This window comes from Eptatretus burgeri, chromosome 10 (assembly GCF_056783735.1).
Source record: "Eptatretus burgeri isolate ZD-2024b chromosome 10, Ebu_testis_v1, whole genome shotgun sequence".
Lineage (NCBI taxonomy): Eukaryota > Metazoa > Chordata > Myxini > Myxiniformes > Myxinidae > Eptatretus > Eptatretus burgeri.
Genome location: NC_140970.1, coordinates 31246378 through 31261377, shown reverse-complemented (window position 1 = coordinate 31261377; position 15000 = coordinate 31246378). Strand labels below are relative to the sequence as shown.

General features: G+C 46.9%; 1 protein-coding gene and 1 long non-coding RNA gene across 8 annotated transcripts in view; one reads left to right on the top strand and one right to left on the bottom strand.

Annotated features, from left to right (window-relative positions):
- Positions 1 to 15000, bottom strand: part of LOC147018229 (E3 ubiquitin-protein ligase RNF25-like) — a 237842-nt gene that overhangs the window by 130641 nt on the left and 92201 nt on the right. The window lies entirely within an intron of this gene.
- Positions 6228 to 15000, top strand: part of LOC147018230 (uncharacterized) — a 17676-nt gene continuing 8903 nt past the window's right edge. Inside the window, exon 1 of the long non-coding RNA XR_015062319.1 lies at positions 6228 to 6530. This is a non-coding gene — a long non-coding RNA (uncharacterized LOC147018230). The remainder of the gene's footprint in view (positions 6531 to 15000) is intronic.

The window sequence follows — 15000 nt, the reverse complement described above, 5'->3', positions numbered from 1 at the left end:
AGAATTCATGAATCAATTCTGTGAATGCGCGGTAAAATTAGTGAGACACGACTTCATTGCCAAGGTCCAATCTCAGTTTCTGAAAAATAAGAAAGACGAAATCGGTGAAGGAGAACATGTCATTATTGGAGACTTCTCAGAGAACTATTCGTTTGTCGTACAGGATGCGGCCCAAGGATTCCATTGGAACTGCTCTCAAGCGACAATTCACCCCTGGGTTTACTATTTCAAATCGGACGATGGAAAATTAAACCACGATTCGTTCACGATTATATCAGAATGCAATACTCACGACGTTGTCTCAGTCCACCTCTTCCATAAAATGCTCATTGAACACTTGAAATCTCACTTTGGAAATGCAAAGAAACTTTACTATTTCTCAGATGGTTGCGCTGGCCAATTTCAGAATTGCAAAGCCTTCATAAACCTATGTCGTCACAAATCAGAGTATGGTATTGACGCAGAATGGCATTTTTTTGCCACAAGTCATGGCAAGGGCCTTCAGATGGCGTGGGAGGTACAATCAAACGAGAAGCAACACGTGAGAGCCGGCGTAGACCTTACGACAGTCAAATTATTTCTCCAAAAGATCTTTTCGCCTTTGCTGAAAATGGTTTGAATGAAATGAAGTTCGGTTACGGGATCCAAGAGGCATATGACGAGGAAGAACGAAATCTGGAAGAAAGGTTAAAAACGGCCAAAACCATAGCTGGAACTCAAAAACTTCATGCTTTCATCCCTATTTCTGAAACTGCTCTTCAGGTACGCAAATTCAGCCTTAAGGGCCGGTCACACCTTGACGTTTTAGCCAGCGATGGCAACGTATTAAAATGTATGTAAAACGCTGACTTACGTTGAACTTTTGATGTTTTTTTTAAAAGATTCAGACGTATTCATAGCGACTTGGTCTTATGTATAACGCATTGGTAACGGACACAGAACGTTTCGTTGTGTTATAGATAACTTATAACAACGAATGCTGAACCTGTTGTCGGCCTACACAACCGATGCCCAACGATAGTCTAACTTAGGCATAGCGCGTTGCACGCATCGCCGACGATGTCGTGACGTAGCCTATTAAAAGGCTGACGCACAACGATTCGAATCATAACTGCCGTAGAAATGGAAGTGTCAACATCGCGGTCACACCTTGGCGATCTTGCCAGCATATGCCGACCTAAGAAAAATGTATCTAAAACGTTGGGGCACGTCAAATACGGTATGAGTAAGTTTGGTATACGATAGTAGAACGCTAAAGTACGCTATCATACATCGTAGTAAGTAGAGTACGTCAAGAAATTTTAAACATGTTCAAAATTTTACGACGTACTCGGCGTATGACACACGTTCCGCATGCGATGGGGAGAAGTTTTACACACGATATGTGGACGCTTACACACGTCCACAAAGGCTACTTATAAGCTACTCATAAGTCGAAACACGTCGCGGTAATGTCTTTTTTACGCGAAACTTATTTCTAACTTATGTTTGACGTGCTTTGAACCAATTCTTTACGTAGTCCCAACACACAGACGTATGTAGACGTATTCCAACGACGTCTTCCGGTCGACAAAAAAAAAAAATTAACGTGTTTCTAGCTTACAACTGCCATATAAAGACGTGTTCCCAGCGGTTTTGGGAATTGGTATATAAAAATGCTGCTCATAAAAGGGGAAGCCAACAGTGTTTTCGAGTCCTTTTTGAGTCGATGTCAATGTCAGCAGTAACAGTATCAGTATCAGTATTAGTACTAGTACTAGTTTGTTCATGTTGGCAGTAGTAGGTGAGTGTGAGGGGGAGGGTGTGGGTTATGATGGATCGTCCTTGCGTCCGCGTGTCCACGGGTAGGAGACATCTTTTCAACATTGTTCGAAGTTCTTCGTGGCTAATTTTTTATGGGGCTTTTTCAACAATGAGCTATAGCTTGTTTTTACGATTTAGGTCTATTCATAACGGGTTGGAAAAATGCACAATGAACTAATAATGTGCATAGAGCGCTTCGATTACTTATAGATACGATATACCAACGAATAATTATCGTGAAGCCGGCGTTCACAAACTATGCCCAATGATAGCCTAACTTATCCATATCGTGCGGCAGTTTATCTTTGCCGGTGACGTAGGGTTTGCTATTCATAGGCTGCCACTCAACGATTTAAATGGCTGCATCTCCACTATTGAAAGTAGACGCTTGCGCTCAACAATTGGATTTTTTTACACTCAACGACTTTTAAACGGTACCACTCAGCTATTTTCATTGTTTACAATGAACGATTTAAATTGCTGTCACTCGCCTTTGTTTTTTGACGCTGGCGCTCGGAAATTTTAATCGTTTCTATTGAACGTGCTAAATCGCTCAAACCCCACTATTGAAAGTAGACGCTTGCGCTCAACAATTGGATTTTTTTTACACTCAATGACTTTTAAACGGTACCACTCAGCTATTTTCATTGTTTACAATGAACGATTTAAATTGCTGTCACTTGCCTTTGTTTTTTGACGCTGGGGTTTTGAAATTTGAAGCGTTTCTTCTGAACGTGTTAAAACGCTCAAACTCGACTATTTTAAATAGACGCTGCCAATGGACAATTGGAATCATAGCCAAGCTAGACATCGAAGTGTGAACATCCTCGTCATGCCGAAGAAAAGTTTGAAGAATGCTGCAAATAAGTGTCCTGGCCATGGCCGTGGACGCTGACGCAAGGACGATCCATTATACCGACGTCTTTCAGCCTATGAGTAACTTAAAAGTAACGTCTGTCGATGTGTGGCAACGATCGCGTAACATGCCAACAACACGTTAATCATAGGTTAGAAATAAGTTTCGGGTACGCTAAACATTACCTCGGCGTGTCTCAACTTATGATTAACTTACAAGTAGCATGTGTTGACGTCTGTCAACGATCGCAGACCGTGCATACAACTTGTGGCCAGCGTAGCGGAACGTGTGAGTCATACGCCGGCATACGTCGTGAAATTTCAAGCATGAAAAAATTTGAGGACAACCAAAAAGTACAACGTTTAAAGCCAACGTTCAACGACGTATGGCAGTGTTTTTCAGCGTGCTCTCAATGTTATCAAAACTTACCCATAACGTATTCAACGTGTGCCAGCGTTTTAGAAAAAAAATTCAAGAATCGGCATACGTTGGCTAAAACATCAAGGTGTGACCGGGCCTTTAGCGAGGAACACCGTATCGAGTCAGCTATTTCAAAATCTACACCAACTTTTAACGGAAAACTCTCAGGTTATGTCACAGTGCACTATGATGGAAAATGGTGGCTTGCCTGCATCATGGAAGCCTTTCAGGACACTCATGAAGTGAAAGTGAATTTTCTTCATCCAAACGGGCCCGCAAATAGTTTCTTATTTCCTGACATTGAAAATCGCTGCATTTTAGACATTTCTTTTATACTTCTTTCCGTAGAACCAAAAACTGCGACAGGTTGAACCTACACAATCAGTAAAAAAGAAACACAGCTGTCAAATAAAACATTGGTTGGCAAAAAATCTTGACTATAATATGCTCGGAAAAACTCTTACTCGTACTAGTATCGCTTCCAGTTCCTGCATGTACATGTGGAAAATTTATGTACAATATACTGATATAGTGTATTGGAAATCTTGCGTTCAAATATTGTGCTATGTATTGTGGCGTATTGTGTGTGTCCAGCACCCGAGTCCCCGAACAATAAAACCATCATCACACTTGAACCCATTGAGATCCCATTTTCATTTATGCTGAGGTATTGGAATATATGAAGGTATTCTCACACGAAAAAAACGGGACCATCGGTTTGGCTGGGGAGCGGGGGCCCAAGGTCAAAGGGCGCCCCAAACTATAACTTTTTGAATTACTGTCTCGAAGTGATTTTACTTTACGCGATTCGAAAGATCTTGCTTTTACGAGCATTTTGATACCAAGATCAGCCAAATCGGACTCCAACAACCTGTGATATGGCCTCTGGAAGACTGTGGGGCAGCCGGGGGTGCCCAAATTTGGGGGGCCCCTAAAATGGGCCCCGATGGGCCCACAGGTCTAAAAGTTGGTATTTTGAGTTTTTTTTTACCCAAGTGAATAAATGACCAACATATGGGGAGAAAATGAGGTATTAGTGTCAGGAGGGTCTGTACACTTGACATGGAATGCCCCATTTCTCTCGATGCTATGGATAAATAATTGGTTCACGAAAAAATATTTTCAAGAAAAAATAAGTGACCACTATATTCCTTATTGGTGTGTGTGTCTGTCTGTCTGTCTGTCCCGATCATAGCTCGGTGGGTTTTGATCCGATCCTGATAAAATTTTGGTGGGAGGTTTATATCATGATCTCGTGTTTTCCTGAGAATGGGTGTGGTGCGCCCATTATGGGCGGAGCCACGCCCAAAAAACAGTGTTTTTAGGGGGTAGCTGATTTCAATTTGCATCTTCTCCTAGAGGGGTTTGTTGAATCTGACAGGGGTTTCGGTATTTGGTTAGCCCAATGGCACCTGCATAGCCCCACGGAGCTCTATTTTTCATTTTCGTCCCAAGGTCAAGGTCACAATGTCACAAACTTAGAAAATTGCGAATTTTGACATAAAAATCAATCTTCTCCGAGGGGTTTGTCGAATCTGGCAGGGGTTTCGGTATTTGGTTAGCCCAATGGCACCTGCATAGCCCCACGGAGCTCGATTTTTCATTTTCGTCCCAAGGTCAAGGTCACAAGGTCACGAACTTAGAAAATTACGAATTTTGACATAAAAAATCCATTTTCTCCAAGGGGGTTTGTCGAATTTGGCAGGGGTTTCGGTATTTGGTTAGCCCAATGGCACCTGCATAGCCCCACGGACCTCGATTTTTCATTTTCATCCCAAGATCAAGGTCACGAACTTAGAAAATTGCGAATTTTGCCATGAAAATCCATCTTCTCCGAGGGGGTTTGTCGAATCTGGCAGGGGTTTCGGTATTTGGTTAGCCCAATGGCACCTGCATAGCCCCACGGAGCTCGATTTTTGTTTCGTCTCAAGGTCAAGGTCAAAAGGTCACGAACTTAGAAAATTGCGAATTTTGACAAAAATCATACGTCCGCCCAAACTTTGAGAGCTGGGATGACAATATTTTTTATGCATAATATTGAGGTCATTCCCTACCTAAAGTCTTGAAACCATTTTGCTCTATCTCGAACACCTTGCCCGTGGCACCCCCTTCAAGTTTGTTTTTACGCTGATTTCATCAAAGTATGATTAATCCGAGGAGTGCGAAATTCCATATAGCCTATATGACGTTATATTGTTCCTGGAATGTTCCAAAGGAAGTTTTGCACCAAAGGTCATAATCCTTGACCTTTGACCTTTGAAGTTCACAAAGGTCAAATTTTCAAAGTTGTGGGAATCAAACCGGGTTTTCGACCTTCTTCGACAAACTATATCCAATAAGCTATTGCACGTATCCTGTTTCCTTATTTTAATGTCCACAACATTGTTTTGTGACCTTTAAAGGTTATGCAAAGGTCAAATTTTGAAAGTTGTTGAACGAAACCGGGTTTTCGACATTTTGCAGCTAATAACCTGTCACACGGACCACATCATGTTGATAATTTTTATAACTTGGTAAAAAATTATCACATTATCTCATCCTTGATTTCTGAAACAATCTACATCATTAAATACCGCTTGTGAACCATTGCCGTCTCCAGACTTGTTTTATTTAAATTTTTAAAATTTAAATTTAAAAACCTTTCAGAATTGTCTGAGTAACTTGAGAACAATTATTACACACGTAGAAGCAGTATAAAATTAGACCGGTACTTTGTAGTCGAGGATAAATGGGGTTTCTGAGGCAGCCATTCAAATGAATGGGGGGAAAGGGAAAAACTTTCTGACTCAAGCCCCAAAAGCCCAAAATAGGAGACCGATTTCCTCCCCCTCCCATACAAGCAAATGTAAAATTGAGACTCATTTTCTCCCCCTCCCATACAAGCAAATGTAAAATTGAGACTTACTGATTAAAGCACTTCTTCCCTTTCATATTTTCATTCCACTCAAAGAGCAAACCAATGAATAATTTGTCCATGTTCTACTTTAGGGAATAACTTAATTTTCCTATTACATTCATACCATCGAGTATATTCACAAAGATTACTTTGGAACTTGGTTCTTGGTTTAAATGTCTTTTTTTTTTTGTATACCTTGGTCGAGGCTCGTATGAGAGCTTTGCTGAGCAGAAATGAAAACATAAACTTCTCTTAATGCTCTTTAAAATTAAACTCAAACATGAATACATTACACACATTCTGTAAGCTGAGTGCAGCTGAAAACAGAAAGCTTGGGAAAAATTTCCAGAATTACTGAGCTGTTGAAAAACAGGAAAGAGAACAATGAGGAAACTCCAGGCAAAGATCCAACTAACTTCCTCCAACCTGGTTTATAAGCCAGGCATTTCTTTTCTGTTTAGCAGTTTTTCATTTTTCTCATCTTGACCAAATGGTACATGACTGAGACATTAACTATCTTTCATCTGACGAAGAAGATAACCCATCACGATATTGGTAAGTTTGTGTGTTTGTGTATTCCTCTTAGAATGATGGTGAAGCAATTGATTATTAATTAAATCACGATACGACTAATAAATAATTATTGTTTTTTTTACTAACAGGTTGTCCCCAATAAGAACATCGTTCATAACTGATGTTGAAAATGAGTTATCTGAATTACACGACGAGTGGATAAAAATGAACGACTTTCTTGTAGACTTTTTTTTTTTTTTGCATACCTTGGTCGAAGCTCGTATGAGAGCGAACACACAACTCACAGCAAGGAGGCATGAGACAAGAGGGGCGGGAGTGGAAGGGACAAGACAGTGGGGAACAGACACATTAGGTGAACTGTGGAAGGGAGAGGGATGGCGTGTGGACACCATCACATATATATATATGTATATATATATATATATATATATATATATATATATGTATATATATGTATATATATATATATATATATATATATATATATATATGTATATATATATATATATATATATATATATATATATATATATATATATATATATGTATATATATATATATATATATATATATATATATATATATATATATATATATATATATATATATATATATATATATATATATATATATATATATATATATATATATATGTATATATATATATATATATATATATATGTATATATATATATATATATATATATATATATATATATATATATATATATACATATATATATATATATATATATACATATACATATATATATATATATATATATATATATATATATACATATATATATACATATATATATATACATACACATACACATATACATATATATATATATGTATATACACATATACATATATACATATATGTATATGTATATGTATGTATATGTATGTATATGTATATGTATATATATATATATATATTGTTGTGGTTGACGAAATTCGCAAACCACCATTCAGGTCCCGTAGGTGAGATATCTCTGTAAGTATATGTGTAGTTAGCCCAAACCCGTTGTTTAGAGGGAATAAATGTCATTCATTCGAGCTGCGACCCTTTTAGATAGCCGTTTTTCTTTTACTATCTTTATTTTGGACCAACCGCCATTACTACCACCACAACCACCACCAACCGCATCTCGACAACCACAGCCACCTTCTCCAGAACCGCCTTCACAACATCCACCTTCTCCACAACCGCTTTCACACACCAACCACCACCTGCAACGCCGCTTCACAACAACAGCAACGCCAACAGCCACGACCTTTACCGTCACAACTCGCCCTCGCAACCATCGCATCACCGCCATTCCCGCGCCGCTTGTGGGCACCGAGACTGGACTCGTACAGGGCGCGCACCGAGCAGCGGGTGCAAAAACACCAGCCTTTCCGAGAAATCGGATCAAGAATGATTCACGCCCACTTCTGTTCCGTCCTATCAGCGAGCGTGGGGCGATTTGGCCCCGCCTCCAGGCGCGTCGGAGTATAATCGCTATATGCAGATTCGCGGATCAAGAATGATTCACGCCCACTTTTCCTCCGTCCAATGGGGGAGCGTGGCTCCGCCCCCGAGCCGTTCCTGATCCAAAAATCTGCATATGATTTCTCCTGTCGGACTATAAAGCGCCGAGTGCGGGGCGAATTTGGGAGAGTTGAGAAGAGAGAAGAGTTGGAGAGTTGTGGCGGCGGCGAAATCAGTCAAGAGAGTGTCTGTCGGGGTCCGGAGAGGCTGGAGAAGCCAAGAAGCTTTGTGGAGGTCTGCGCTCTTGTCAGAGTCGGGGAGCTGCGAAGAGCGGAGGCCGGGAACGCGGTCGAGGTCGCAGTGGAGTCGCTCGTCGCGGGACCCAAGCCAACCAGATATCCTCTTTCCCCCGAGCATCAACAACCCCCCCGTTTCCCCCCACGCTGAGATAGTGTGAGAAGGGGGCCCCGTTCCCACCCCATTCCAGGCAGTGCCAGCGAGGCCCGCGGAGTCGGGGCGCCGCCGCCATTTTGCGGCTCATCACCAGACGGGTAGGCTCGACGCGGTCTCGGCCCCAGGCCCGTCTGCCCCCTTATCGTTGAGGGTGGCCCCTTTTTCTTTTGCTTTGGAGTATATGTGTTGTCGGCGCCGTCTGTGAAGTAAAACTGTGTAAGTGTTGCCGTGTGCTCGCGTAGTCGGTAGTAGATCTGCATTGTGTTTCTTTTGTTGCAATTGCTTTTGGTGCGTAATTGTTGTTTCTTCTTTTGTTACATTTGCTTTTGGTGCATAATTGTGGTAATTGTATATGTGTGCTTTCCGTTTGCCGCGGAATAAATGTGCTTTATGTTGAACTGTTTCTCCCGTTTTGCTTCGTCTTTTCTCTAATTGAATCTCCATCTTACTTCACGTAAAGGGTTGGTCGTGGGCTAAATACGCCCGATAATTAATCGGAACCGTCGAGGTTGACGATAACACCGCTCGGTTATCCCGATAGTACGGAACGGGTCGCTTAAAGTGGCCCGTGTCCGAAGTCGACCTGCGGCGAGGTGCGATCGCCCGGTCTACCCTCCGTGTGGGTACTTAGGTAGGTCGAATTTGGCGAACAACCCTATCCCACGCGGGGGGCCGATTGGCACGATCGTGGTGAGGCCGAAAGGCCCACCCGTGACTAGTTCCCGGCGTTAGTCCGAGAGGGTCACGACGGGATTGTCCGTCCGGTGGGCGACGTGCCGCGATTCGAGTTACGTGGCCGCCCGCACGCCGGCGGGCGCGAATCCGCAACACTGTTGTCAGGAGTGGGACACATACTCATCCCCCTCCTCGCGGCACTGGTATCGGAGAGCGGGAAAACGGGCTCTCCTGTCTCCAGCTAAATTCACGGGAATCGGTCCAGGGGTGAGAGGAGCGACCCCCGATTCCCTCCAAATTACGAGCGATTCAAATTAACCCTTTACGAGAAATAAGATGGCGTCTCAAGGCGAGCGGGAGCCGGGGGTATTAGAAATGTATATTGTAGTAATGTAGGATCCATGGTCCAGGATGAAAACCCCGTGCAGGAAATGTTGGTTGTGCAGGAACACGAACTCGCCCAACTGAACCCAGAGCCCGAAATAGGTGCGGCGGCTGCCGCGGTGTATGACACCTCCCCTCCTCCTCTCCACCAAAACCCTTCCCCGATCCCTGCCGAAACGGCTCACCCAAACGCACCCGACATGACCCAGCTATTCACCATGCTGGCAAAGATGAATGCGGATGCGCAACAAATGAATGCGAACATGAACAAGCAAATGAAAGAAGTGAAAACGAAAATGGATGCAAACACAAATGAAATGAAAAACGAAATAAAAGGCATGAACGAAAAGATGGATACAAACACAAATGAAATAAAAGGCATGAACAAGCAAATGAACGGAATGAAAACTAATATGGAAACAAATGCGCAAGGAATGAAGGAAGAAATGAAAGAGCTGCGGGGTGAGACGCAGAACATGGGCCGAAGCCTGCAGGCGGGCATGAAGGCAGTGACCAGGGAGCTTAAAATGGCGACGCCACGTGTGGGAGCGAACGAGCTGGGAGGGAGTGCAACGGCTGTCAGGCCCGCGGTGGAGGCGGGTAAGGAGAAAATAATTCGGGGGACGTGTTGGGCGAGAAGCGTGACGGTGACCGAGAGGGAAAAACTAATTAGGGTGACGGAGACGTGCACGAGGGAGACAAGAGACGAGGTGAAAGGAATTGCGAGAGAGAGAAAAGAAAAATTAAGACGGAAAGCAAGGATGAGGTACGCGGAGATCGTGAAGGAGCAAGGAGTGAAAAACAGGGAAGGACGGGAGCGACTTAAAGAGAAAGCAAGGTTGACCTACATAAAGATAAGGGAAAGACGCCAGAAAGAAGCAGAGACTAATAGACACAAGGGGACAACAGAAACTAATAAATGTACAGAGACACGGGAGATGGGAACGATAGAGGGAAGACTACACGATGAAGACGGGGTAAGTGACGCACACACACACACGGAGGTAGTGGAGGATAATGGGGGTGAGCTCGCGGACTGGGTAGAGACCCGGTGCGAGCAGCTGGATGGCCTCCTCCAGGAACGAGGGGAGGGAGTATGCCCCCTTGAGGCAAGTCACGACCTGGTGGGTTCGGTCGTGCTTTGCGAGGTTGAGGGGAGGAGTACTGTGGACGGGTACACGCCGAGCTTGGGGGGGTATAGAGGCCCCGGAGACCCTTGTGGGGACACAAATCCCCAGTGTGGTTGTCCCGGTGTGTGTGGTGTCGAGGTGTGTGTTCACGAGTGTGGCGAAATGCGTGCTGCAACGCACGCATAGCGCGGGTGCAAGGGCGTGTGTGAGAGCGACCGGGTGGATGACAAAGACCCCGTGTGCGGAAGCGACCCCGTGTGTGAGTGGTGTGGTGGTAAGTGTGCAGAAGATCGTGCTTCCCAGCACGCCGTGTGTGGATGAGGCACCGCGAGCGAGTGCCCCCGCGTGTGTGAGTAGTATGGCTTGTGTGAGGGAAATGGCACGAGTGAGTGAAAGGCCGCGAGTGAGTGGAGCCACGTGTGCAAGGGTAATGGCATGCGTGAGTGAGCGGCCGAGTGTGAGAGAGACAGCGTGTGCAAGGTCGCTGTGTGTGAGGGAGATGTCGGTGGGCATGTGTGAACATGCAGCCGCGTCTCCCGGGGCGAATGTAATGGAATGGAGTGTGAGCGTCGTAACACGCAGGTGTGCGTGGGTGGAATGGAGACTACGACGGCGACATGTGAGGGACAAAAGCCGGGTAGCGGCTGTAGCTGTTTCGGGGACCGTGCCGGGTTCACCCAGCAGCGAGCGTGAGGTCCGTGCTGTGCAACGCACGAGGCCCCCACGCGCTCGCTTGCGAGAGTGAAGTCCCGGTCCGGAAACGCACGCGGTGGATTTGCCGATCCCGCGGACGGACAAAGTTTAGGCAGGATTATGGATTTGGACCGGACGGGTTCTCCACGCGATCGTGTGTGTTAAGCTCCAACGGGAAAAGCACATGTGTTCGCGTGGGGAACCCCTCGAGACGTGGGGCTTGTGTTTTTTTTATGCGCACGGTGACGTCATGGCTGCACGTGGGGTTGCAATCCGGCAGGAGGGGTATCCCTGCCGGATGGTACCGTCCAAGGAGGGACGAGGTACACGTGCAGCTGCATGACGTCACGGGCAGGTGCAAAGTGCGCGAGCTGTGAGTTGCCGCGCTGGTGCTGCGAATGTGGGAAAAAAAAAAAAAAAGAAAAAGGCAAGCCTCACTTTCGGGTGAACAGGATTCCCGGGCAAGGGGTGGAAGACCCCCTTACTAGGGCACAGGATGAAACTAGTTAGGGGGAAGGGTTAGCTTAGCTAGACTGACTTCATGGGGCAGGGGTAAGTCCTCATGGAGTCCGTGGAATGGATGAGTTAGAGGGATTGTAGCGAGATTTAGGTTGGGAAATTGATTAATGGGATTATTTGGAGACAGTGACAGACTTGTGGATGTGTAGCGGGGACGTAGCTTAGCTACGTAGTGTTAAATGGAACGTGCTATAGTTTAAGGGACGACGTGGGAGCACGAGTTAGTTAGGGGATGTAGATAGAAGGATGGCAGAGTTCAGCGGTGTGTGTGTTGAAGAGTTGTGAGGTGAGTACATGATGAGTGAGTGAGGCCAGCGGGTCTGTGTGAAAGGAGCGAATGGGGAATGCATGGTGCGATGACTGATGGGGGGAGGAGTGACTCCCGCCCAAGAGACCCCGGGGTCAGTGTAGAGTGAGTTAGGGGGTTAGTTAAATTGAAAAATGGAGGTCGTTTTGTTGTTGGTGGGAAAGTAGGCTCGAAACCCGTTTGGAGGGGTGCAGGAGCCCTGTTGACGGGCTGGGAGCGTGGCTGCGAAAGGTGAGTATGGCTGAGTGGGTACCCCGGGCACCAGGCTAGTCGGCCGTAGTAGGCCAAGGGCCCATGGGGGGCCGGGATAGCGTAGTGCGCACGGGTGCGCCTGCTTGGTGCGAGGGCCCGGGGCGCCATTAGCCGCGTGGGCAGTGTTGTGGGCACGGGTGACCCTCGGAAAGGGGCCCGGGAAGCCAGCCTGCCACGTGTGCGTTTCAGGGGAGGTGCCATGGGGGGCACTCCCCGGTGTTTAGGGAGCTGGTAGGCTCGGAGGCAGTGTAGTGCCCGGGGGTGCCATAGCGGGAGATTCGGCAGAGGGTCGTGCCTGCCAAAGGGAGCCACGCGTCCCAGCCATGAGACCGTGTGAGGGCACGGAAAGAAAATTGGGGGGCGAGGCCCGAAATTGTGAGGACAACAACACAGGCGACGGGAATCTGGGTTTTTAGAACCAATAGTTTAAGCGAGATGCGCTTGTTGAAAGCCCCGGGGTAGTTTAACAGTTAAATGGTTAGGGTAGATTAGGAAGTGTACCCCTCCGCACCATCCATCCCCTCGCTGTCGCTGTGGGCCGCTGGACACACTTTGGGTTAGATCGCCTAAGTCTGGGGAGGCCATCCTGAGGCTTCGTTGGGCCTCGGCACAGGACGCTCTAGCTCTCCCTTGTTCCCCTCCGGGAAGGGAACGTAGGGGTTGGGAGTAGGCGAGGTGACAGGATAGGTTAGCCGAACAAGGACAGTACAGGGGGTTAGGGGACGATTTATAGTGGGGGAAGTAAAAATAAAAACAACAACAAAAAAATAAGTTGGGGCTAAATTTGGCTTGACAAACCAAGGGAGTGGGTATGGACAGTGACAGGCAAAGGCGATAGGTTGGGAGGGAGACCGTAGGGTAGGTCCGAGCCCGCCTTCCGAGTGGACAGCACCACCGCACTCCCTCCACCAACCTCCACTGAACGGCGAAGGCTGGCCAGCTTCATCGGCAGCTGTTGTTTTGCTGCAAGGCCTGTGCCGGCTGGATCGGCTGCAGCTGCTGTGCTGCAAGGCCTGTACCGGCCGGATCGTCTGCAGCTGTATACTGCAAGGCCTGTGCCGGCCAGTTCGTCTACCGGCTGTGTTTGCCTGCAGCGGTCTTATTCTGCAGGCTGTGTTGCCTGCTCGCCTCTGCCATGCCCACTACCCCTGTTCACCAGCCCCCGTTCAATTTTGCTTTGCCCCCCCTGTTCATTGCCATGTGCGCCAGGATCAGAAAGCAACAGTTTGCTAGCTGCGAGAACTGCCCTGTTGGCAGCTACAACACGGGCCTGCAGTGGCGGCCTGTGCACCGTGTTTGCGTCCATCCATTCATCCATCCATTCGTTGTGTTCATTGCGTGTGCCACTTGAGCTGGCACGGAGACTGCGTTTGTGCAGCCCATGCACCATTGTGGTTCACTGCGTTCAGTTCAAAAGGGAAGGCCTTGGACTGCGTGGGAGCAGCCGGCCACGTTCCCTGTCACCTGCATTGTTTGAGTCAGAGACTGCATGCGAGCAGCCTGGCTCCCTGCTAACTGCTTTCTTTTTGCAGAGACCATTGATCCTGGGCCATGGTTTAGTGTAAAATTTGTAAGTTAAGGTTAAGATGTACTGTACATATGAGTGCGCCCCCGGCATGTCTGTCTTAGCGCCGGCAATTTTATTTAAGTCGTCCGTGTGAGTGGGTTTGTTTAGGTAGTTACTCAGCCCTCAGGTTATTTATTTTGGGGACACGAATACCATGAATGTCGCACTCAGGGATCCGTAGGTAAAATGTACTCGGGGAAAACTACACATGATGGCACACGAAAATTTGACGACTCGGGACGAGTCTGCAAAAAGGGGAGGGGGTAGTGTTGTGGTTGACGAAATTCGCAAACCACCATTCAGGTCCCGTAGGTGAGATATCTCTATAAGTATATGTGTAGTTAGCCCAAACCCGTTGTTTAGAGGGAATAAATGTCATTCATTCGGGCTGTGACCCTTTTAGATAGCCGTTTTTCTTTTACTATCTTTATTTTGGACCAACCGCCATTACTACCACCACAACCACCACCAACCGCATCTCGACAACCACAGCCACCTTCTCCAGAACCGCCTTCACAACATCCACCTTCTCCACAACCGCTTTCACACACCAACCACCACCCGCAACGCCGCTTCACAACAAGAGCAACGCCAACAGCCACGACCTTTACCGTCACAACTCGCCCTCGCAACCATCGCATCACCGCCATTCCCGCGCCGCTTGTGGGCACCGATACTGGACTCGTACAGGGCGCGCACCGAGCAGCGGGTGCAAAAATACCAGCCTTTCCGAGAAATCGGATCAAGAATGATTCACGCCCACTTCTGTTCCGTCCTATCAGCGAGCGTGGGGCGATTTGGCCCCGCCTCCAGGCGCGTCGGAGTATAATTGCTATATGCAGATTCGCGGATCAAGAATGATTCACGCCCACTTTTCCTCCGTCCAATGGGGGAGCGTGGCTCCGCCCCCGAGCCGTTCCTGATCCAAAAATCTGCATATGATTTCTCCTGTCGGACTATAAAGCGCCGAGCGCGGGGCGCATTTGGGAGAGTTGAGAAGAGAGAAGAGTTGGAGAGTTGTGGCGGCGGCG